This window comes from Armigeres subalbatus, chromosome 2 (genome assembly GCF_024139115.2).
Source record: "Armigeres subalbatus isolate Guangzhou_Male chromosome 2, GZ_Asu_2, whole genome shotgun sequence".
NCBI lineage: Eukaryota > Metazoa > Arthropoda > Insecta > Diptera > Culicidae > Armigeres > Armigeres subalbatus.
Window position 1 is genome coordinate 98,013,749 of NC_085140.1, and position 24,539 is coordinate 98,038,287.

At 38.6% G+C, this 24,539-nt stretch overlaps 1 protein-coding gene across 8 annotated transcripts in view; it reads left to right on the forward strand.

Moving 5' to 3' along the window:
• The window catches only part of LOC134210268 (uncharacterized), a 332,517-nt gene that overhangs the window by 279,962 nt on the left and 28,016 nt on the right, over positions 1 to 24,539 (forward strand). The window lies entirely within an intron of this gene.

Here is a 24,539-nt window from a genome sequence, read left to right on the forward strand (position 1 = left end):
ATTGTTAAAAAAAATCTGATTTTGGAAACTGATCAAATATGAGTTGAGGCTAATGAGCGTGCGGACTTTTAATTTGAATGAATTCTACACTGATAGATATAAACAAGCAGACAGTTGTGCCAACACATTAACAGAATTTTAATTCAACCGCAATGCTAATAGCATAAATGCGTCATGTTACTTTTAAATTGAAATTACAAAATGTGTGCTAATTGTTCTTATATTTAGTGCTTTGGAGTAAATATTCATTATTTTATTTTTTCGAATGTCTTAGCTGGCTTACAATTTCTATCTATCTATCTTCTATCTATCTATCTATCTATCTATATATATAAAACTCAATGTTTGTATGTTTGTATGTATGTTTGTATGTATGTTCCAGCATAACTTCTGAACCCATTGACCGATTTGCTTCATGTTAAGGAGACGACGATAGTGTGGTTGGGGATGCTTTTTGAAAAAGAAGGAGGATATGGGGGGAGGGGTATTGCTTAGCAATCGATCAACGCAATGTAAGTCTTTAACCCGATATCCGATTTGAACCAAATTTGTATCATATATTGTCTGTCCTAACGAAACGATTGTAGTGAAAAGGGGGAGGGTATGAGAGAGGAGTATTGTTTAGTTATCTATCAATTCAGCATAACTTTTGAACCCATTTACCGATGTCCACCAAATTTGAAACCCATAATCTCTGTCCAAGGAAGACTACATCAATTTGTAAACACGTATTCTCTACTCAAAGGAAACTATTGTAGAGAGGCTGGAAGAGACTTTTGGAATGCGGGAGGTTATTGGGGTTGGTATTGTTTAGGAAACGTCTTGATTTCCCTCCCTCTTATTTAGTTCATCCGAGGTTCTTTTATATTGTACAATGCTCCGAAAATTAATTGTCCGAATTCCTCAAAAATACCAAATCCTAGACAATAACATTTTCCCGGTAATAACATTTTCCGAAAAAATGACTTTAACGAAAATGATATTTCCAGAAAACGATACTTCCCGATACACATATCCCAGAATATGACATTTCAGGCATTTGCCCGGAATAAGGCATTGGTGGGTATGAGTTCTTCTTTAAAAATATGCGTTTGCCCGGAATAATGCATCAGTTGAGATTTTTCCTTCTTTAGAAATAGACGTTTGCTCGGAATATGGCTATTCAAACCCACGATCCTTTCTTCAAAATCAGTCAGTGTTTCTAAATTTAATCAAATGATGAAGTATCAATAAGTAAACACAATTACCCTGTTGACCAATTGGTTTTATGATTTTCCGATTGTGAAAAAAAAACTGCAAGCTAGTTTTCTATAAATCACTGTTTGAGAAACACTTTTTCAGTTGGTTTTCAGTTAATATACGAAGGTAGACAAAAATCATCATATGTATAATACCTATGCATTGTGGGACTGGCACTGTGGAGTGGGGTGCGGTGGTGCATTGCCAAACAACCAGCCGTGTGGCGTGTAACCATCAGATGACAACGATGAATACTTTCTGTTCATGTGCTACCGCGTCACCATTCTTCACCAGTACATAGTTGGAATTGCGTGCTGGTGGCAGGTTTTCCGGAGTATATTTCTGACTTCAATGGTTCGTTCGTGCCTGGTGCTTATCAATGTAAGCTTTTTGCAGCTGCTTTCGTACGAACTGTAAAACCCGAAAACGTTGACCTGCCCGTATCCCCACGGAATAAAATGGATGACACAGTTTCCATCCGGTATCCATCGGAACGTCTACAGATCCCAAATGAAAACGATTCCGCTTCATTGAGACAAATTTCTCCAATTTCGATTTCAGACGCCACCCTGATACCGAGCAGGATTTTTTCCCAACCCAAAGTGAAATTTCCGCTTCCTTGATCATTTGCTATCGAAATTACGAAGTGAAAGATAAATCCGGATCAGCCATGCCGTGCCAGTCCGACCTGATCAGGTGTGTGTATAATGGAGTCATAGTGCGGCTTTTAGCAGCTCTTAATCTCAACGACCATCCCAGGACTGGATACATATTGCTTCCCACTCGATAAGGATGCCCCTACACCAGTAGCTCAATCTAAGAGGACTTACTTTTGCAAAGTTGATTTTCCTCATTCTCAATGGGCGACGCTCGTTGTCTCGCTTCTCTCCTCATCGTACACCACCGCCGCAGCCAGTAGTACCCAGAAAATGGGAAAATTCGCCGGCATATATTTGTAGAGATGTGGTTATCTCGCTCGTGTCGAGAAGCTACGACTGAGGAAATGTTTACTGTAGCAACAGCAGCCAAACCAAACCAGCCTCAGCAGCTCGGGCAGGTTTGAATCGATCAAAACCGGCTCCCTTCTCGTTACACACCTATTTGAAAAGTCAAGTGCCACTTGAGATATGAGTCGATTGCCGTTTTTTTTGCGGCATCTCCATGCTGCCGACTAACGACCGCCCGATATGGTCACCACTTCCGCGTGACGTTTTTCGATATTTTCTATAGATGGAGGATTTTCTGCTTACTGTTTCGAAGTGGTTATACATGTTGGAAACTGTATGAACATGGAAAACAGGCGATTCCAAATGTAATGCATGAAAACAGTTTGTATTATACGAATAAGTTGAGTTTTTCACCGATAAAATGGCCCAGCAGTGGTCATACATGGGGGAAATTCAAATAAATTTCCATTGGAAAATCGAAAGAATTTCTGTTGTAAATTCGAACGATTTTGCCGTTGGAAATTTAAACGAATTTCTGTTGGAAACTTGGATGAATTTTCGTTGGAAACTCGAATGTTTTTCCATTGGAAATGCATGCTTTTCCATTGACGTAAATGGTTTTTCGTTACATATTCGAATGATGTAATTGAATTTCCAACGGAAATGTATTTGAATTTCCAACGGAAATTCATTGGAATTTCTAATGAAAATTCATTCGAATTTCCAACGGAAATTCATTCAAATTTACGAATATTCATTTGAATTTCCAAAAGAAGTTCATTCGAATTTCCAACGGGAATTCATTCGAATTTCCAACGGAAATTCATTCGAATTTCCAACAGAAATTCTTTCGAATTTCCAACGGAAATTCATTCTAATTTCCAACAGAAATTCATTCAAATTTGCAACGGAAATCAATTCGAACTCCCAACGAAAATTCATTCGAATTTCCAACGGAAATTCATTCGAATTTCCAATAAAAATTCATTCGAATTTCCAATGGAAATTCATTCGAACAGCCAACGGAAATTAATTCGAGTATCCAACGGAAATTCATTCCAATTTACAACGGAAATTTATTCCAATTTACAACGGAAATTCATTCGAATTTCCTACGGTATTTCATTCGAATTTTCAACGGAAATTCATTCCAATTTCCTACGAAATTCATTCCAATTTCCAACTGAAATTCATTTCAATTTTCAACGGAAATTCATTCCAGTTTCCAACGGAAATTCATTCCAATTTCCAACGAAAATTCATTCCAATTTCCAACGGAAATCAATTCGAACTCCTAACGAAAATACATTCGAATTTCCAACGGAAATTCATTCTAATTTCCAACAGAAATTCATTCCAATTTCCAACGGAAATTCATTCGAATTTCCAACGGAAATTCATTCCAATTTACAACCGAAATTCATTCCAATTTCAAACGGAAATTCATTCCAATTTCAAACGGAAATTCATTCCAATTTACAACGGAAATTCATTCCAATTTACAACGGAAATTCATTCGAATTTCCTACGGTATTTCAATCAAATTTTCAACGAAAATTCATTCGAAACTAAAATTCATTCGAATTTCCATCGAAAATTCATTTGAATTTCCAACGGAAATGCATTCCAATTTCCAACAGAAATTCATTTCAATTTCCAACGGAAATTCATTCCAGTTTCCAACGGAAATTCATTCCAATTTCCAACAAAAACTCATTTTAATTTCCAACGAAACTTAATTCGAATTTCCGACGGAAATTCATTCAAATTTCCAACGGAAACTCATTCGAATTTCCAACAGAAATTCATTCGAATTTCCAACGGAAATTCATTCGAATTTCCAACTTAAATTCATTCGAATTTCCAACGTTAATTCATTTGAATTTCCGTTGGAAATTCATTCCAATTTCCAACCTAAATTCATTCGAATTTCCAACGGAAATTCATCAGAATTTCCAACGGAAATTCATTAGAATTTCCAACAGAAATTCATTAGAATTTTCAACAGAAATTCATTCGAATTTCCAATGGAAATTTATTCGAACAGTCAACGGAAATTAATTCGAGTTTCCAACGGAAATTCATTCCAATTTACAACGGAAATTCATTCCAATTTACAACGGAAATTCATTTCAATTTCCAACGGAAATTCATTCCAATTTACAACGGAAATTCATTCGAAATTTCTACTTTATTTCATTCGAATTTTTAACGGAAATTCATTCGCAAAAAATTCATACGAATTACCAACGGAAATTCATATGAAGTTCCAACGGAAATTCATTCGAATTTTTAACGGAAATTCATTCGAATTTCCAACGAAAATTCATTCAAATTTCCAACGGAAATTCATTCCAATCTCCAACGGAAATTCATTCCAATTTCCAATGAAAATTCATTCCAGTTTCCAACTGAAATTCATTTCAATTTCCAACGGAAATTCATTCCAGTTTCCAACGGAAATTCATTCCAATTTCCAACGAAAATTCATTCCAATTTCCAACGGAAATTCATTCGAATTTCCAATGAAACTTAATTCGAATTTCCGACGAAAATTCATTCAAATTTCCAACGGAAACTCATTCGAATTTCTAACGGAAATTCATTCGAATTTCCAACGTAAATGCATTCGAATTTCCAACGAAAATTCATTCAAATTTCCAACGGAAATTCCTTCCAATTTCCAACGGAAATTCATTCCAATTTCCAACTAAAATTCTTTTCAATTTTCAACGGAAATTCATTCCAGTTTCCATTGGAAATTCATCCCAATTTCCAACGAAAATTCATTCCCATTTTCAACGGAAATTCATTCGAATTTCCAATGAAACTTAATTCGAATTTCCAACGGAAATTCATTCAAATATTCAACGGAAACTCATTCGAATTTCCAACAGAAATTCATTCGAATTTCCAACGGAAATTCATTCAAATTTCCAATGGAAATTCGTTCAAATTTCCAACGGAAATTCATTCCAATTTCCAACGGAAATTCATTCCAATTTCCAACGAAAATTCATTCCAGTTTCCAACTGAAATTCATTTCATTTTCCAACGGAAATTCATTCCAGTTTCCAACGGAAATTCATTCCAATTTCCAACGAAAATTCATTCCAATTTCCAACGGAAATTCATTCGAATTTCCAATGAAACTTAATTTGAATTTCCAACAGAAATTCATTCAAATATCCAACGGAAACTCATTCGAATTTCCAATGGAAGTTCATTCGAACAGCCAACGGAAATTAATTCGATTTTCGAACGGAAATTCATTCCAATGTACAACGGAAATTCATTTCAATTTCCAACGGAAATTCATTCCAATTTACAACGGAAATTCATTCGAAATTCCTACGGTATTTCATTCGAATTTTCAACGGAAATTCATTCGAATTTCCAACAAAAATTCATAAGAATTTCCAACGGAAATTCATTTGAAGTTCCAACGGAAATTCATTCGAATTTTCAACGGAAATCAATTCGAACTCCCATCGAAAATTCATTCGAATTTCCAACGGAAATTCATTCGAATTTCCAATAAAAATTCATTCGAATTTTCAATGGAAATTCATTCGAACAGCCAACGGAAATTAATTCGAGTATCCAACGGAAATTCATCCGAATTTCCAACGGAAATTCATCCGAATTTCCAACGGAAATTCATCCGAATTTCCAACGGAAATCCGAATTTCTAACGGAAATTTATCAGAATTTCCAACGGAAATTCATTCGAATTTCCAACGGAAATTCATTCGAATTTCCAACGGAAATTCATCCGAATTTCCAACGGAAATTCATCCGAATTTCCAACGGAAATTCATTCCAATTTCCAACGGAAATTCATTCCGATTTCCAACGGAAATTCATTCGAATTTCCAATGGAATTTCGTTCGAATTTCCAACGGAATTTCGTTCAAATTTCCAATTCGGAAATTCAAATACACTTCCTTTGGAAATTAAAACACATTTCCCTTGGAAATTCGAATGAATTTCCATATGAAATTCGAATGAATTTCCAGTGGATACATGAATGAATTTCTGTAAATTAAATTTGGTTGGGACATTAGATAAACCGGGCAGTTCATAGGTTCATTATTCGACGTTTAACCGGTGCCAAAATTGATTTTGAATGAACTAGATGTATGAAAGTGCGTTAATTTATAGTAAACAGCACACCGCTCAAACGTCAATGTGTTCATTACGTACATATACGTGTATACGGTTTTCGTTTTAGTTAGCTACAAAAGTTTTACAGAACGTTTGACTAAAATTGCCTAAAAACAAAACAAAATTAAAAAGAAACATGCTGTTTCCAACCCAAGAATATTGGAATTCTTTAAATGTTTCCTAATCGCAAAACACGAAAAGTCAAAAAAAAACTGCCATTCACCCACGGATTTGTATTCCTTAGAGCTAAAAGCAGGTTTGCTTCTGCTGGCTGGATGAGCTCCATCCGCTTCAAAATGCTCAAAGCTCATGTAGAGAACGACACCGAGGAGAAAACCGCCCACCATTCGCCATGTTTTGTGTTTGTGTCTTTGTGTACACGACTGTTTGTGTGTTTGGCATTGTTTCCATTGCTGCTGTTCCGACAACTTTTCCGCGACATTTAATTCAATTTAAATCCTTTTCACGGCTCGGAGCGCTTCCGTAGGGTGGTGGAGGCATTGTTGCCGAAGTGCAAATGAATATGAGGAAAGACCATGAATTACGTCACTACATAACGGTTTTTTTTCGACTATATCTAAAATTTTCATAAGTTTCGTTGCATTATTCGAAACCCTTCACCATGTTTTAGGAATGTGACAAAATTTATGGACGACTCCTGAGGGTAAAAAGTGCCCCAAAGTGGAATCAATTCAAGCGGATTCCTCCAAGGTCGAGAGAGCTTCGTTTAAGTGAAAAATTGTTCTGCGAGAAGCAGAATGCAATCAGTTGGGTATGATAGCCCCGGTCCCAGGAGCCATCAATTAGCTTTATTGAATAATAGAAATGTTGATTCATAGCCCGGGCGAGTGGTTCTGTGGAAGCATATTTTGGGAATTTCCTGGTAAAATGATATTAGAAGAAACCTACGTCAGCTTACCTTCTCTTTTTATTTCGTCATGCTGCCTTGCGACTTATGTAGATGTATTTAAGTTAATTGGATGGATAATGCAATAATGCAACCTCTGTTCTTCAATTGACTTTGGTCGGAAAGACAGGTATCAAAGGCCATCGATTACCAACGATTTTCATACTCCATTATAATTGCCATTATCTTCATTTATTGCGGGTGATTTCGCAACTTTTTTTATTACTTCTGAGCGAAACGATTCAACAGACACGATCCCGAAATAACCATTTCCCGAGAAAATGATCGATACAGAACGGTTGCTTTTGTAAGCAAAAAATTGGTATTCACAAGTGCTTTACCACTCAATTCCGAGAATGGGTGTCTATTTTTTGCATCGCGTTGTTCAGCGACGTTTGAACGGTCATCTAATCTCCAATAATGCGGAATAAGCGCCACTGCTGTGCCGATGCATAATTAATGCTTCCGAAGCGTGTGCCCCCGCATGAGATCGGATAAACGGATGCAAACCTGATGGCTATCTTCGGTGGTGAGGTAATGGTATTGAATGTTGTGGTGGGAAGTAATGGTTCAAAATGTAGTGGGTGGGATGCAACTAATTTCGGCATTTGGTTGAAATAAACAACATTTGTGGATTTTTTTTTTGCAAACTTGCTAATCAGAGCGGAGACGGAGAGTAGATTAAAAGAAAAAAAATAATGATTATATTCTCACGATGGTTGATGTGATCGAGATACATATAGATACAATAGATACAAATATGTCTGATACTTTATAAGACTGAAAACCACATTAACTGGCTTAAAAGTGAGAACAACTTTTAAACCAAAATACGAATCCGTATCTAATGTTGTGATTTATTCATTATTCCGTTAACTAAATACTCGTTGCTGTTTACAAGAACAAATCTCAACCTTTAATTCATCTCGATTATTACCATCAAAATCACAATCTTATATCTCAGATTCAGCAAGATTTAGGTCAAAGTTCTCGTTGAACCGTTCACGCCCTTAAGCACCAGTAATAAGAGGGCACTGGCTGGTACCGTTTCAGACACGCTACAGCCGTAATGTTCTTAGATAGGAGATCCGAGCAGCTGCAAGCTGTACGAACATTCACTAATTGCCCCATACGTACAGTTATGTCGAATTCGTTTTTAAAAAGTTCCAACCTAGGTTGAAACCAGTTCCAACCTAAGTGCTGTCAAAGTGTTTTTTTATTCGCTCAGGTTGGAACTAGGTTCGCACTAGTTCCAACCCCAAAGCTGTCGGGTTCGCACTGTGTTGTTTCACGGTTTCGCACCGGGTTCACCAATACAACTGTACTTCAACTGTCAAAACCACGTGGGTGGGTGGGACTGGGTGGAATAAACAAGCAGAAGGGAGAAACGAAGCTGTCTGTTTATTAAAATGAAATGCGCGTTGAAAATATTTTTTTTTCGGGAATTTTGTGATATTTGTTATTGTAGTTTGAAATGAAATTAATCCGGTACTGTTGTCTAGATTCATTTTTAAAAAAATAATTGTTAGGGAATTATTTTAGGTCGGTGGATGGAATTATGTAGTTTGGAAATTCCTCTTGAAACCCGTTCACAAAATCCGCTATGAATTGTCAGAAAAATATATTTGAGGAATACCGAATGGAGAAATTACTTCAGAAATTCTTTTTTTTTTTTTAATTCTTCCAAAAACTCTTTCGTGCGTTTCAGAATTTTCTTCGGGAATCCTGCCAGAAATTACTTCAGAAATTCTTTCAGTAATTATTTTTTGAATTGTTGGCGATATCTTTCAGCCATTTCTCCATATTTCTTCCAAGGGATCCTTTCGAGATGAATTCCTTTGGGAATTCTTCTAAGAAGATCTTCGAAGACTGTTTCAGGATTTTTTCTGGAAGTTGCTCCAGGAATTAATTTGAAAATTCCTACAATATAATTCCTTCAAGAAATCCTTCTGAAATACAAGAACTAACTCGAAGTTTCCTTCAGGAATTGCTCAGCAAGGTTCGTACATAAATTCCCCCGGAAGTACCTTGAGAAATTCCTCCGGGAGATTCTTGAAAATTAAAAATGCACGGGGCCCAAAATCTGGTAGAAAATTTTCCTGAGGTTTGAGGCTACCTTTATCAGGAAAGGTAACGAGGAAAAAAAATAGCGAATCCTGGAGAATTTTTATTACATGCTTCTGAGTGTTCTTCGAAAACTTTAGCAGAAATAGATGAATTTTTGTAGAATGGAAAATCTCTTTGACATGAATTCTGCACGGGATTATTGAATATAATTGAATAGGGGAACTGTTCCGATCTCCATCTCACTGAACATATAATCATATCATCGGGAAACAAAGAAATACAGCACCAATTTCGTCGCCTTTTTTGTCAACATCAACAACAAAAATCGCAAAAAAAATAAACAATCCAAATTCCTTTCCATTGCTTTGTTTTTAATGGGATGAATATAGAAGCCATAAGATGAATTCCAGGAGCAGTTCCCCTATTTATATCCACCCAAAAGTAAATTCCACTATCCGCAAAAATCAGTTCACGCACTTAAACATATTTATTTATCATGATCTGATTAGTCAAGGCCAACGCACTGCCAGTGCACTGGATGTCCTGGATCATATGTTTCGAATCAAAACAAACACGATGCTACGCACACCAACATATCCAATGACAGATGGAACTGAAAATGTTTTTTTATTCAGGGTTCGGGTTGGCACTGACCCAGGTTTAAAAACGAATTCGACATTAGATGGGCGTCGTATGTGTGCACTGCCATAATGAGTCATATATGTAGATGGCAGAGTTCGATTGTCGGAGATATCGTCCCATTTCCGACCGTCGGCGTCGCGTCGTCGTCATCTTGGAGCGCTCTCGAGAGTCGGCGAAAATGCGCAGTTGTGGTGAATTCTGTGGCAGCAAAAGCGGTACAGCGGTCACGAAAGTGCACTTGCACTTGCAACCGGTTGCAAAAGTTTTGCGATCATTTCCCAATAGCGTTGAAGCAGCGCCAGCAATACCGGTGACTGGCGGATGATGGGGCAGAGGCGTAAATGGTAATATATTCAGAGGGAGGAACTCCTTATAGTCTTTGAACTTTCATCCGTCGCAAATAAAGATTTCGACTGGTGGAGAATGCCTTCGGTTCGATCTAAGAGATAGTGATTAGTCCTAAACTATGATCAGAGGTAACGGATCACCTACGAATTTGGTACGAATCCCTAATGCTAAGGCAAAAAGTACCAACAAACAATAAACAAATATTTATTCAATCAATCAATCAATCAAAAGTTTATTTATCTTGGAAACATTATTACATAGTAAATTCCTTATTCTAATTACAATGAGTTCGGTTTACAGCTTCTATTATTGGAGTGGTTTTTCGCATATTTTTTCGATGTTCCTTATATAATTTACAATAATTAACTGAATTATGGAGGAAAAACAACTACTACAGAATAAAAAACCTCCTATTGAAACAGTCAAACTTAAAAAATAAACTTAAAACTAAGTAGACAAATCACGCAACATATCGAAAGAAGAACTAGCACATTTCTGGTTATAGATTGTTTTGAGTCTATTACAATATTGATCTAATGTTTCTATATTACTGATATTATGTAACTCTTAAGTACAAAACCAAGGGGGTAAGCTATGAATTATCTTCAGACACTTATTTTGAAAAACTTTCCTAATTTTTTCCTATGAGTATTCGCGCATTCTGACAACACGGGCGAAGCATATGTTAAAGTTGTTTTTTACATTCAGTTATGATTTTCGATTTATAAGAGGACTCCTGACTAGCTTTTCACATTTTTCAAGAATGTACTGTGAATGCTTCTGGAAAGTAAGTTTTTTATCCAAAACTAAACCCAAATACTTAGTTTCATCTTTCCAAGGTATTTCAAAACCATTAAAATTGAGATTTCTATTTGGTAGCTTTCTTGGACTTCTAAATCTGGTGAAGAACATTGCTTCACATTTGTTTCCATTTACTTTGATCTTCCATTTTTACAATAATTGGAATACTGGATCAGACTAGCATTGAGGTTAATAGTCACTTCTACAGGATCATTAGACGACGATGTGATTGCTACATCGTCTGCGAATTGGTAACGTACGCATCCACCGAAGTTTGGAATATCGTGAGTATAAACATTATATAGTACAGGCGATAAAACGCTGCCCTGTGGTACACCAGCGGGAATAGTGTGTAATTGGGAATATTCTGAGCCTATCGATACCACAAAGTCTCTGGCAGAGAGGTACGAATGTATTAGTTTTATGAGATAAGCCGGGAACTCTGAATTAATCATTTTATAGATCAAACCGTTATGCCAAACCGTATCAAATGCTTTTTCATTATCTAGTACGAGTCCCGTCGATTTTTTGACCTCCCGGTTATTTTTTACATTTTCTAATCGATGTAACTGTTGGGATGTTGAGTGTTCATTTCTAAACCCAAATTGAGTCTCTGGGATGATGTTATTTTCGTATATGTGATTATGTCGATATGATGATTGAGTCGATTCAGTAAAACTTTTTCAAAGATTTTACTCAAGCTACTCAACAGGCTAATAGGACGATAGTTTTTTGGGTTCATGTGATCTTTGGAAGGCTTCGGAATTGCTATAACCTTAGCATGCTTCCATGCCAAGGGGAACTAATTCAGTTTTATGCACGAATTGAAAATGAATGTCATTAGCACGAGAGCTTTTCGTGATAACCTTTTTAAACATCGATTTTTTAACTGATCTAAGCCAGGCGATTTGCTATTTTTCAATTTTTGAATAAAAGATAATATTTCTTTTGGTTTTACCAGTGATTGAGTATCAAAAACAATCTGTGGGTGATTCATGGAAAAATTATTAACTGTTGCATCAACTTCAAACTCAATAGGACTCTGGTCTTGAAAGGTAGTACGATGAGCATTTGCAAAATGGTGTCCAATTTCTTCACATTTTTCTCTGTCTGTGATCAACAGTTTACCATCAACAGAAAGAGCAGGAATAGATTTATGCTTATTTTTGAATAGTTTACTAAATTTCCAAAACTTTCTATTGTTGTTTTGATTTCTGTTCATGCTTATTAAATTATCTGACCACGATTTGTTTCTGAATTCGTCAGTTCTTTTTTTGACTAGATTAGATGTGTAGTCATAGTTTGCTTGAGGTAAGAATCTCTCCGATTGCGTTGCCACTGTCTCTGCGATTATTCCTTAAGGTGATTATAGAATGAAGCCAGAAATCGGCCATTTTGTAAACCACGTGCTTTTCCAATATTTTTTTCAAGAGCACGAGATGAAAGAATCATAACGCGTATGAGGCTGAAATAATGGTAGATCTTTTGCTTAGTTATGCTGAACAATCATAATTTGAGTTTCGGCACTGTACGAAAACTATTACGCCAGATTTGGAGTTTTGGAAATGTATGTAGATAAACGTGTGGTGAATTTGAAATTCACCACGGGCTTCATTCTATAATCACCTTAATCGAATCAAATTGAGTATATCATCAGGCAAAATCAGTTTGAACCTATCGGAAACGGACAACGGAATAAATCTTGCATGTGCTTGTTGTAAAATTGTAGTAAAAAAGTCGATATATAGTTATCAATCTGAAATGTTTCATTAATCATACTCAAATCAAGCTGTTGGAGGTCAATGTTTTCATCCAAAAAGGATTTAAATCCTCTCCAGTTAGCACGGCTGTAATCTGGAATGGATCTTGCATGCGCTAAGTTCACAAGGAGACATCAATTTCAAAACGAATCGGTAGATGGTCTGATGTTAAATCTTGAACTGTTTGCAAATTAGATATCGAATGCATGCCGTTTGTTAGTATCAAATCAAGTGTAGAAGGTCGACGATTTGGGTCGGTGGGAATGTACGTTGGTAATGGTGGATGATAAATAACAAAATTGCCTGACTGGAGCTCATTGAAAAGTAAATTTCCTGCTGTGTTAGCTCGAATGCAGTTCCACAGCCGATGGCGAGAATTTAGATCTCCACAGATGAAAAAGCTGTTACGAATTTTGGTAAGTTTTTGGATGTCTTGAAGAAATAAGTTGTTGTCTCTGTTTGATCCCGGATTGTAAGCGGAGACTAGTGATTAGTGAAATTGGACCTGTAGAAGTGATTACTTCTATGCCTATTGCCTCAACTATTTGGAGGTCAAAAGAAGGGAGTAACGAATGTGCAATAGAGGAATGAACAATAATTGCAACACCACCTTTACGACGAACTGTTCGACCCAAAAGATAGATTTTGAAATCAGGATGAAAGAGTTTAATATCAGGTTTAAGGAAGGTTTCACATATGAGGGAAACGTCGATTGAATTGCTGATGATGTATCGGAAAAAATCATGAGATTTGTTAAGATTGCCATTGGCATTCCAAAATGAAACGGATAGCCCTTTAGCCACATTATCCATTGCAAGGGAAACAGTAATGGGCGGTAACTTCGAAAAAATACTCTGGTCTGTTCTCTCTTGGTCGCACAAGAGCTCAGCCGTGAAAAAACTTCAGTATCAATGTCGATAATTTCGTCGGGTGTAAAAATGATTGTTTTCTGAGGTATGATACGTATACCTGTTGTTATGCGGGGGGATATGAGCCGGGGTGACTTCGTGTTGGGATAGAATAGATGAATACAGTGGAACGCGTTGACTATGATGCTTCTGTTGTATCTCTCCTGAAGGGCCAGCCTGTGGGAAATCTTCGGCGCGGTATTGGAATCGATCACGACGTGATCTTTGTGGCTTGAGCTTAAGCAACTGATGATTTCTGGTGTTTACGTACTCTTGACGTTTGACACACTGATGAAAATTAGCGGTATGCTGCAGTCCACAGTTCGCACAGGATAGTTGCTACTTAGGAAGCTTGACGGTCTTGTCCTCACGGCCGGCAGTTAGCGGGCAGTCCACTGTTTTGTGCACATCTCCACTGCATTGATCCATATCCAAACATCTGGCAAATTCAACACTGAACTGGTCCTTTTGTTCTGGCGGAATAGAAATCCCACCTGATGATACAGTGATTTACCGACTTTATTTTCCTGAGTGCATTCAATTGAACGCTCCCTTTGTTAAAGTAGAGTAGGTATAGCGCGTGGTCATCGTTACGTTTTTGCTTGAGCGTCATTTTTCGGATTTCCTTTGGAAACACTTCGACTTCCTTGAGGGCTTCGGTCCATTTGGTTCCTCACCGTCTGATCTAGCAACGGAACTATTACGTTTATGGCCAGCGGCTGCCGGTGATGGATCGATGCTGCGAGTTTAACAGTCGATAAGAAATCAAGAGGAACAATAGAGAAACGAAACAATATCTCAAGTACAAAGCACTGTGGATAATACGTCCAATCACACCGAGAGTAGAAATGAAACTGCGCGTCCGAAACAAGAGCCAACACGCACTGAACTGACAAATAGTTATTAGGTAGACGTGAAAATCAACACAAAAGTTATTTGTGATGTTTTGCATAGCTTGAATGCAAACTTCATTGTGCACATATTCAGAGATTAAGACATCGTTTAAGATCGATAACGGCATCCCATCGATCACATTCTTACGGGTATCTAAGCATAGACTAACCATACGTACCGAATTTATCGGGAAAGTACGGTTTTTCAAGCCTTATTGTACTTTCCCGCCGTAATCCACCAAATCCTCTATTCGTCCAGTTTTTCATCGATTCTTCAAAAGAGCTGCAAAATTGATAAAGTGTCACCTTCTTCAGTCAGTGATTGCATAAACTAGTACTCAACATTAGTCAACGGACACGACATTTATACCATACCCAGTAGACCACCCAGACTATAGCAGACTATACTCCACAGCACGCTAATGCGACAGGCGACAAACGTGTGAGATATTCGAAACTCGTTAGGCTACGTTATGTTTTTTGCCCTTAAAAAGCATACTTTCTATGCTGTATGTTGTATTCCATTGATAGATTTTTATTCAAGGTTTTGCAGTTGATATCAACAACAAAATGTTTGAAATTGTTTTGGGGGATTTTCCCCACACAATTACAATTAAACTTTTTTCGTAAGTGTTATTCGGATGGCATTAAGCTTTGATCAGTTACGTCGAATACGCAAAAGGCAAAAAGGGCATTGTGTGCAATTGTCTGGAGAGATTTTTTCTTACAGATCATTTTTTCTTGAATAATTTATTCAACACATTGGTAGGTCGTTGCGTGCGTGAATGTTGATCACTTTCCTGAGTAATTACTCAAACCAAAATTATTTCTGTGAAAACACAATGGATACAACAAATATCTGAAGAACTAGACTTCAATTTGAAATTCCTTTCCTATTGTTACTCTTCGACAAATCTATTTTTAAAAACTGCAATGGAATTTTACTTATCCCGCATTGAAAATTTGTTCGTTCTGTTTTTTCTACGAAATGCATGGAAAAAATCCTGTAATAAGAGTTTAGTTTGGAAGCTGGTCTTTACCTTCGTTCCGACGTGGATTGTATTAGAGTGGATGGGTGGGTGATAATTCCTTTTTTGGGTGACTTGACGGCCTTAACTACTTTATTCTTTGTCTTTGTCCACAATGCAACTATTACATTCAACACAATTTATTCACAAGATTCCATTACACATTACATTTTAACTATACAATAACTACATTTTATTAGACAGGAATTGCATTAACTTCTACTAGCTAAATATATATTTTTGGTCAAGTTTCCCTAACATACTTGGACTCAGACTCCGTCTGATCCGATAGGCGACGTATCCAGCTTCATACCTCTGTCCTTTCGACTGAGATGATCCGCAACCGCATTCGTCTTCGGCTTGCATATGAAGTGATGCGTTTAATATTTAATTTTACGGATTTTTCGGTTATACAATTCACTCCTGAACACGTCCTATTAGGTTTACAGTCTACGATCAAAAGAGACCGATTTATCATTTATTCTCATTAACCAGACCTCGGCTTTGCTCTTCGAGCCGAACCGATACGAACTTGCGTTACAGCAAAAGGGGTTCTGACCTTTTTGTCGAATATTACAATTCTTCCCCCCTAAAGTATCCACAATATACACATACATTTTTACATAATTTTGATTGATGATCCGATCGTTTGAGTAATAAACCAAACCATACAACATATTCGAATTCATTCTATAAATGAGATATTGAAAAAACTTTCAGAGCACTGGACAATTCTTACCATATCTTTTTTTTCTTAAATTTCTAGCAATATAGTCCAATCTGGATTTTTCTTACTAACTACACATGAATTCAAAATTTCTCAATCACTTCACTTTTTCTCCTCGTTCGTTTTCCAGGACTCAGTAATACATAATGTATATATCACCGCTGCTGGGATGTTTCCTGATTTGATGCTGTTGAGCGATAGTTTCTTTTTGTTCTCGTCGAGCTACGTGTTATTATCGGACTGCGTCGAATGTGCTTCAAACGCCTACTAACGCCTTCCGAATCTGTTGGTACGGCCGGAACGTCTGGGAAACCGTAAAATTCCTCTTCGGAATCACTCACACTTCTTGGTCGTTTCATCCTCTGTATTGGAATACGTATCGTGGTGCACGTCGGCTGAGCAGGAACAATTCTCAGCTGATTCCGATGAGCTTTGAGTGTATGCCTTTTTTATTTATTTATCATCAGACTAAGGCCGAAGTGGCCTGTGCTGCACATAAAAGACATCTCCATTCAGCTCGGTTCATGGCTGCACTTCGCCAACCACGCAGTATGGAGGGTCCGCAAGTCGTCCTCCACCTGATCGATCCACCCTGCCCGCTGTGCACCTCGCCTTCTTGTTCCCGTCGGATCGTTGTCGAGAACCATTTTCACCGGATTACTGTCCGACATTCTGGCTACGTGCCCGGCCCACCGCAGTCTTCCGATTTTCGCGGTGTGAACGATGGATGGTTCTCCCAACAGCTGATGCAACTCGTGGTTCATTCGCCTCCTCCACGTACCGTCCGCCATCTGCAACCCACCATAGATGGTACGCAACACTTTCCTTTCGAAAACTCCCAGTGCGCGTTGGTCCTCCACGAGCATCGTCCAGGTCTCGTGTCCGTAGTGAACTACCGGTCTTATAAGCGTTTTGTAGATAGTCAGTTTGGTACGGCGGCGAACTCTATTCGATCGAAGCGTCTTGCGGAGTCCAAAGTACGTACGATTTCCAGCCACTATGCGTCTCTGAATTTCTCTGCTGGTATCGTTATCGGCGGTCACCAGTGAGCCCAAGTACACGAATTCTTCAACCACCTCGATTTCGTCACCACCGATAGAAACTCGTGGTGGGTGGGTCTGTTTGACCTCTCTTGAGCCTCTTCCTATCATGTACTTCGTCTTCGACGTGTTGATGACTAGTCCAATCCGTTTAGCTTCGCTTTTCAGTCTGATGTAGGCTTCCTCCATCCTCTCAAAGTTACGTGCCATGATATCAATGTCGTCGGCGAAACCAAATAACTGGACGGACTTCGTGAAAATCGTACCACTCGTGTCAATCCCTGCCCTTCGTATTACTCCCTCCAAAGCGATGTTGAATAGCAGACACGAAAGACCATCACCTTGCCGTAACCCTCTACGGGTTTCGAAGGGACTCGAGAATGCCCCTGAAACTCGAACTACGCACATCATCGCCTTGATCAACCGTATCAGTTTATCCGGAAATCCGTTTTCGTGCATTAGCTGCCATAGCTGGTCCCGATCGATTGTATCATATGCGGCTTTGAAGTCGATAAATAGATGATGTGTGGGCACGTTGTATTCGCGGCATTTCTGCAATACCTGACGTATGGCGAACACCTGGTCTGTGGTAGAGCGTTCACCCATAAATCCCGCCTGGTACTGCCCCACGAACTCTCTTGCAATTGGTGTTAGTCGACGGCATAAAATTTGGAAGAGTACCTTGTAGGCGGCGTTCAGCAATGTGATTGCGCGGTAGTTGCTACAATCCAGCTTATCGCCCTTTTTGTAGATGGGACACACGACACCTTCCATCCACTCCTGCGGCAGAACCTCATCCTCCCAAACCTTGGTAATCGCCCAATGCAGCGCTCTAGCCAGTGCTTCACCACCGTGTTTAAACAGCTCTCCTGGTAGTTGGTCAACTCCAGGGGCTTTGTTGTTTTTCAGCCGGCCGATCTCCTCCTGGATTTCCTGGAGATTCGGAGCCGGAAGTCGCATGTCCTGCGTGCGTGCTCCTAGGTTCATTACCATACCGCCACCGTTGTCTGCCATATCGCCATTCAGGTGCTCTTCGTAGTGCTGCCGCCACCTTTGGATCATCTCACGCTCGTTCGTAAGAAGGTTCCCGTTTATGTCCTTACACATATCGGGCTGTGGCACGTGGCCCTTACGTGAACGGTTCAACTTATCATAGAACTTTCGTGCGTTATTAGCGCGGTACAGTTCCTCCGTCTCTTCACGGTCTCGATCTTCCTGCTGGCGCTTTTTCCTCCGGAAAATCGAGTTTTGTCTGTTCCGCGCCCGTTTGTATCGTGCCTCGTTCGCCCTCGTGCGGTGTTGCAGCAATCTCGCCCATGCTGCATTCTTCAACTCAACTAACTGCTCACATTCGCCGTCATACCAGTCGTTTCTCTGATCCGGAGCCACCGTGCCTAGTGCAGCGGTTGCGGTGCTTCCAATGGCGGATCGAATATCTCTCCAGCCATCTTCAAGAGATGCTGCGCCTAGCTGCTCTTCCGTTGGGAGTGCCACTTCCAGCTGCTGCGCGTAGTCTGGAAGCTGGTCCTTACCTTCGTTCCGACGTGGACTGAATTAGAGTGGATGGGTGGGTGATAATTCCTTGTAGCTGAGATGAACACCTTTTTTGGGTGACTTGACGGCCTTAACTATTTTATTCTTTGTCTTTGTCCACAATGCAACTATTACATTCAACACAATTTATTCACAAGAGTCCATTGCACATTACATTATAACTATACAATAACTACACTTTATTAGACGGGAATTGCATTAACTTCTACTAGCTAAACATATATTTTGGCACTAATTAATGATTTTGTGTGTGTTACTTCTACGTGAAGTTAGACGATTTTCAATGATATTTACAATTTACGACGAGACGGACGCAATGAGAAAACAGTACTGTGCAATAAAAATCCTATTCGACTAGATGCTGATGTCATATTAGAAATTTGGAGACAGTACTCGTCGATAGAAAATCCTTCCGCACGCGATGGCCTATGAGCAAATTAAACCACCTTCCTTTTGCCAGTGGAGATATATCAGCTTCCACACTGATATACTTCCCTCCCCCTTCACACGGGAGCTTGGCAGAAGGAAGGTCGTGCGATATGTGCCATCACAAATATTGCCCTCCGCTCGCTTTCAAATCGACTTCTATAAAAAAAAACATTCTTTATGCCTGCCGTATCCTAACGGAACTATCAATTTTATACTTTCGCCCATTGGCGTAACTAGCCCCGATGCCCAGGGGGGGCTATAGCCCCTTCATCTATTTTGTCTATTTTGAGCTTCTTTTCAAAAATTCTCAAACAATTTAAAACCTCATTCTATCTTGTGGTAATGTGATGAATATCAAAACATCGGCTCAGGAGGCATGTTTTTTTTTCTGTTGTAGCCCACAGTGTCGAAGAGCATTTGTTTACCAGCCGATGATTACTACAACGACTCAAATTGATAGCTATTGCTATTGCGACTAAATGTTGTAGCGCTCGGCTTGGTCCCGCAAACTGTGACGGATTGCTGTCATATTCAAACGTTTCAGGGATTCCAATGAGATTCTGATTGAAATTCTCCAGGAATTCCGACGCGAATATTCCAGGAATTCCGATGGAAATGTTCCAGGAGCTCCAACGGAAATGTTCCAGAGATTCCATCTGAAATCCTCTAGGAATTCAAACGTGAATGTTCAGGGTTTTCGTAGCAAATGTTTCAGGGATGTAGAAGAACATCGTCGTAGGATTTCTAAGCAATCCATCGACGGATCCAGAAGCAAATCGTCGAGGGACAATAAATTAATCCTCTAGGGATTCCGTAAAGAATCCTCCAGCGATTGCGAAGGGATGTTGAAGCAAATCGTCGAGGGGTTTCGAAGCAAATCATCGAATGATTCCGAAGCAATTCATCGAGGAATTCCGAAGTAAATCGCCGAGGGAGTCCAAACTAAATCTTCGAAGAATTCCGAAGCAAACCGTCGATGTATTATGAAGCGAATCGTCGAATGATTGCGAAGCTATTCCTCGAGGGATTTCAAAGCAAATTGTCAGAGTAATTCCGATCGGCGAGGGTTTCCGAAACAAGTCATTAAGGGATTCCGAGGCAAAATGTCGAGAGACTTCGAATTAAATATTCTAGGGATTCTGTAGAAAATCGTCGACGTATTCTGAAACAAATCGTCAAGGAATTCCGAAGCAAATCTCCAAACGAAACAAATATTCGAACGACTCTGGAGGCAATTAACTAGAGATTCTGAAGAGAATCTTTTAGGAATTTTGAAGGGTATCCCCCACAGATTCCCGAGGGTATCAACGATACCGAAAGGAATCCAGTGTGAGTTCTGCTGTATTCCGGATGGAATAATTCGATGATTCTGAAAGGAATTCTTTAGAGGCTCCAATGAGAATTCTTCTCGGATTCTGATGGGAATTCCTCTCGGATTCTGATGAGAATACTTCTTGGATGCATATGGGAATTGTGGAGATTATCATGCTGCTAGGCAAACGGAGGTCTGCTGAAAATCTTTTACTCTAGTCCGTGATGGTTGACCACATGTTTTTGACTGCTAACACGATTGCTTTGATTGATATTTTGGTAGCTCTCCATTGTTGTTCATATCAAGGTTGCTTTGATGCTTTCAAATCAATTAAATATTGGCGAAAAAAGGTTGCATGAAGAAGAAAAAGTCGAAGGATGATATTTAAAAAAAAAAATGCACGGTAGACCATACGTAAATTATTTTTAAACTCTCAAAAATTCTAGGAGCAATTTAATTAAAAACAATTAGCGGTACGGGGTTGGACTCTTCTTACACGGAAGAAATAAACTACCCAATAGTTTAATTCACCCAACCTCGAACATCCGTACGGGAAGTCAAAATTTAGTAAGTAGGGTCGAATTAATTTGCCTTTAGTCCCATGTTAAAAAAAAGTACCCAACGGAAAATTTATTTACCCAAATGTAAGTTTAATTCACTCAATTTCGACCTCAGGTAATAAAACTCAAAATTTTTTTTTGACAACAAAAGAAAGAGTGGATGAAAGAGAAGAGAAAAAATAACTCAAAAGTAAGTTTAAAAATACTCAATTTTGGGTACTTTTTTTCTTCCGTGTATACTTGTGCAATATCACAAAATAAAATTCAAAATCGAAATGATGTGTTTTTATACAATATAAAAAAAGTTCAACCCCGTACTGCAACCGTTTTTAAATATAATGCTCCTAGATTTTTTGAGGATTTTTCAAAAATATCCGTGCTTCCCGTGCATTTTTTTTTTCAAATATCATCTTTCGGCTTCTTCTTCTTCTTCATGTAACCTTTATTCGCCAATTGCCTTTACATAATTAACACCAAGTGCAATTTTAGTGCCACACAGGAATCTTTCTCAGAAATGAGAAAAAAACTCATTTGTCTGCCACTCATTTCATTATGACAGGGTGAATATGCGAGATAACTCATTTGTCTTCAAACTTTTTCAATAATTCGCTATGCTACATGTTGAAAACTGATATCACTGATAACTACTTTGTCAAATCCTAGGGGGGGCTATTTTTTTCTAGGGAGGGCTAAGCCCCCCCTCCCCCCTCCCCTAGCCCCTCTTTATTTACGCCAATGCCTTCGCCTCTAATTCTATCATGAACATGTACGTCTAAGTTTGGAAGATGATATAAGCATATATTTTGGATCAAGTTCCCTAACATACTTGGACTCAGACTCCGTCTGATCCGATAGGCGACGCCGACGTATCCAGCTTCATACCTCTGTCCTTTCGACTGTGATGATCCGCAACCGCATTCCTCTTCGGCTTGCATATGCAGTGATGCGCAGTGGATAGCGTAGCCCAAATATGATTACTATCGTTTGTATATGTTTGTTACATACTATAGAAGCATAAAAAAATCCGAACAAAACTTTTTTTTGCCTTTTATGTTTTCTTAGGAGTAGGAAAATGTTTATAAAACCACATGAAAGCCAAAATTTCGATAGAAGGCTCTGTACTCTAATGTCGAATTCGTTTTTAAACCTGGGTCAGTGCCAACCCGAACCCTGAATAAAAAAACATTTTCAGTTCCATCTGTTATTGGATATGTTGGTGTGCGTAGCATCGTGTGTTGGCGTTGACTAATCAGATCATGATAAATAAATATGTTTAAGTGCGTGAACTGATTTTTGCGGATAGTGGAATTTACTTTTGGGTGGATATACATAGGGGAACTGCTCCGGGAATTCATCTTATGGCTTCTATATTCATCCCATTAAAAACAAAGCAATGGAAAGGAATTTGGATTGTATATTGTTTTGCGATTTTTTGTGTTGATGTTGACAAAAAAGGCGACGAAATTGGTGCTGTATTTCTTTGTTTCCCGATGAGATGATTATATGTTCAGTGAGATGGAAATCGGAACAGTTCCCCTATTCAATTATATTCAATAATCCCGTGCACATTTTTATACCAAGAATTCCGTATAGAATTCATGTCAAAGAGATTTTCCATTCTACAAAAATTCATCTATTTCTGCTAAAGTTTTCGGAGAACACTCAGAAGCATGCGATAAAAATTCTCCAGGATTCGCTAATTTTTTTTCCTCGATACCTCTCCTGATAAAGGTAGCCTCAAACCTCAGGAAAATTTTCTACCAGATTTTGGGCCCCGTGCATTTTTAATTTTCAAGAATCTCCCGGAGGAATTTCTCAAGGTACTTCCGGGGGTGTACGAACCTTGCTGAGCAATTTCTGAAGGAAACTTCGAGTTAGTTAGTTCCTGTATTTCAGAAGGATTTTCTGAAGGAATTATATTGTAGGAATTTTCAAATTAATTCCTGGAGCAACTTCCAGAAAAAATCCTGGAACAGTCTTCAAAGATCTTCCTAGAAGAATTCCCAAAGGAATTCATCTCGAAAGGATCCCTTGGAAAAAATATGGAGGAATGGCTGAAATATATGGCCAACAATTCAAGAAATAATTACTGAAAGAATTTCTGAAGTAATTTCTGGCAGGATTCCCGAAGAAAATTCTGAAACGCACGAAAGAGTTTTTGGAAGAATTAAAAAAAAAGAATTTCTGAAGTAATTTCTGCATAAGAAATAATTCTATTCGGTATTCCTCAAATATATTTTTCTGTCAATTCTTAGCGGATTTTGCGAACGGGTTTCAAGAGGAATATCAGTCGCAACACAAGATTCTCATCTAGATTATGATTATCAAAAAGTTGCTGCTTTTCAAGAGTTGCTGTATAACACATCGGTAGAGCATTAGCATCTAGATCCAAAGGTCAAATGTTCGAGACATGGTTCTTTACAATTATTTTTTCAAATGTTTACCAAAGTTCACGAAAACTCAAGAAAGTCGTCGTTTAGTACGAATATGGCCTACACTTTGGTAGGTATATAGCGATCCAGTGCATTATATACAAGTTCACTTGCTTGTATATGACAACTTATATCAAAAGCTATACGTATCAAAATGTTAACTGGGGGTGCAACAATTATTTGGTCGTTGTTCCGTAGACATTCCCGCCCGCCCTGAACTAGCTGGGATTTCTGAAACGAAAAAAAACTTTTTTAGCAAGGCTTACTGATGATTGCTTTCGTCCATCTACTGTCTTACCGTGTTATTTGTAGTTTCTTTGTCCATCGTGTCTCCTTCATATCGACTGCTGTATTACAAACAATGCGGTAGTTATTGCATGGCCTGTTCAGACATTCGGATACCATTCTTCGTGAGAAGTATGTGATTCGATTCCATTAATTTTCATATCCATTTGACGATGGTTGGGCGCAAAACAACGTATGGTGATTTCCGGGGATTAAACCACCCGACTTGGACGTTAATTTACAATGTTATGAAACTCATATGTGAATATGTACGTCATGTGGAAGATATTGATTTGGAAAATGTATTGGAGGTAACCACTTTCCCTTCGATGGGACTCGAACCCATGACCCTACAGTACGCTAGACTGGTGCTTTAACCAACTAAGCTACGAAGGACATCCGTCGGCCTTCGCAAATAGCTTACACAACCTCACTTGATCAGTACAGTTGCTGATGAAGTGTATAACCGCCAGACATTCTAAATACTCACGCT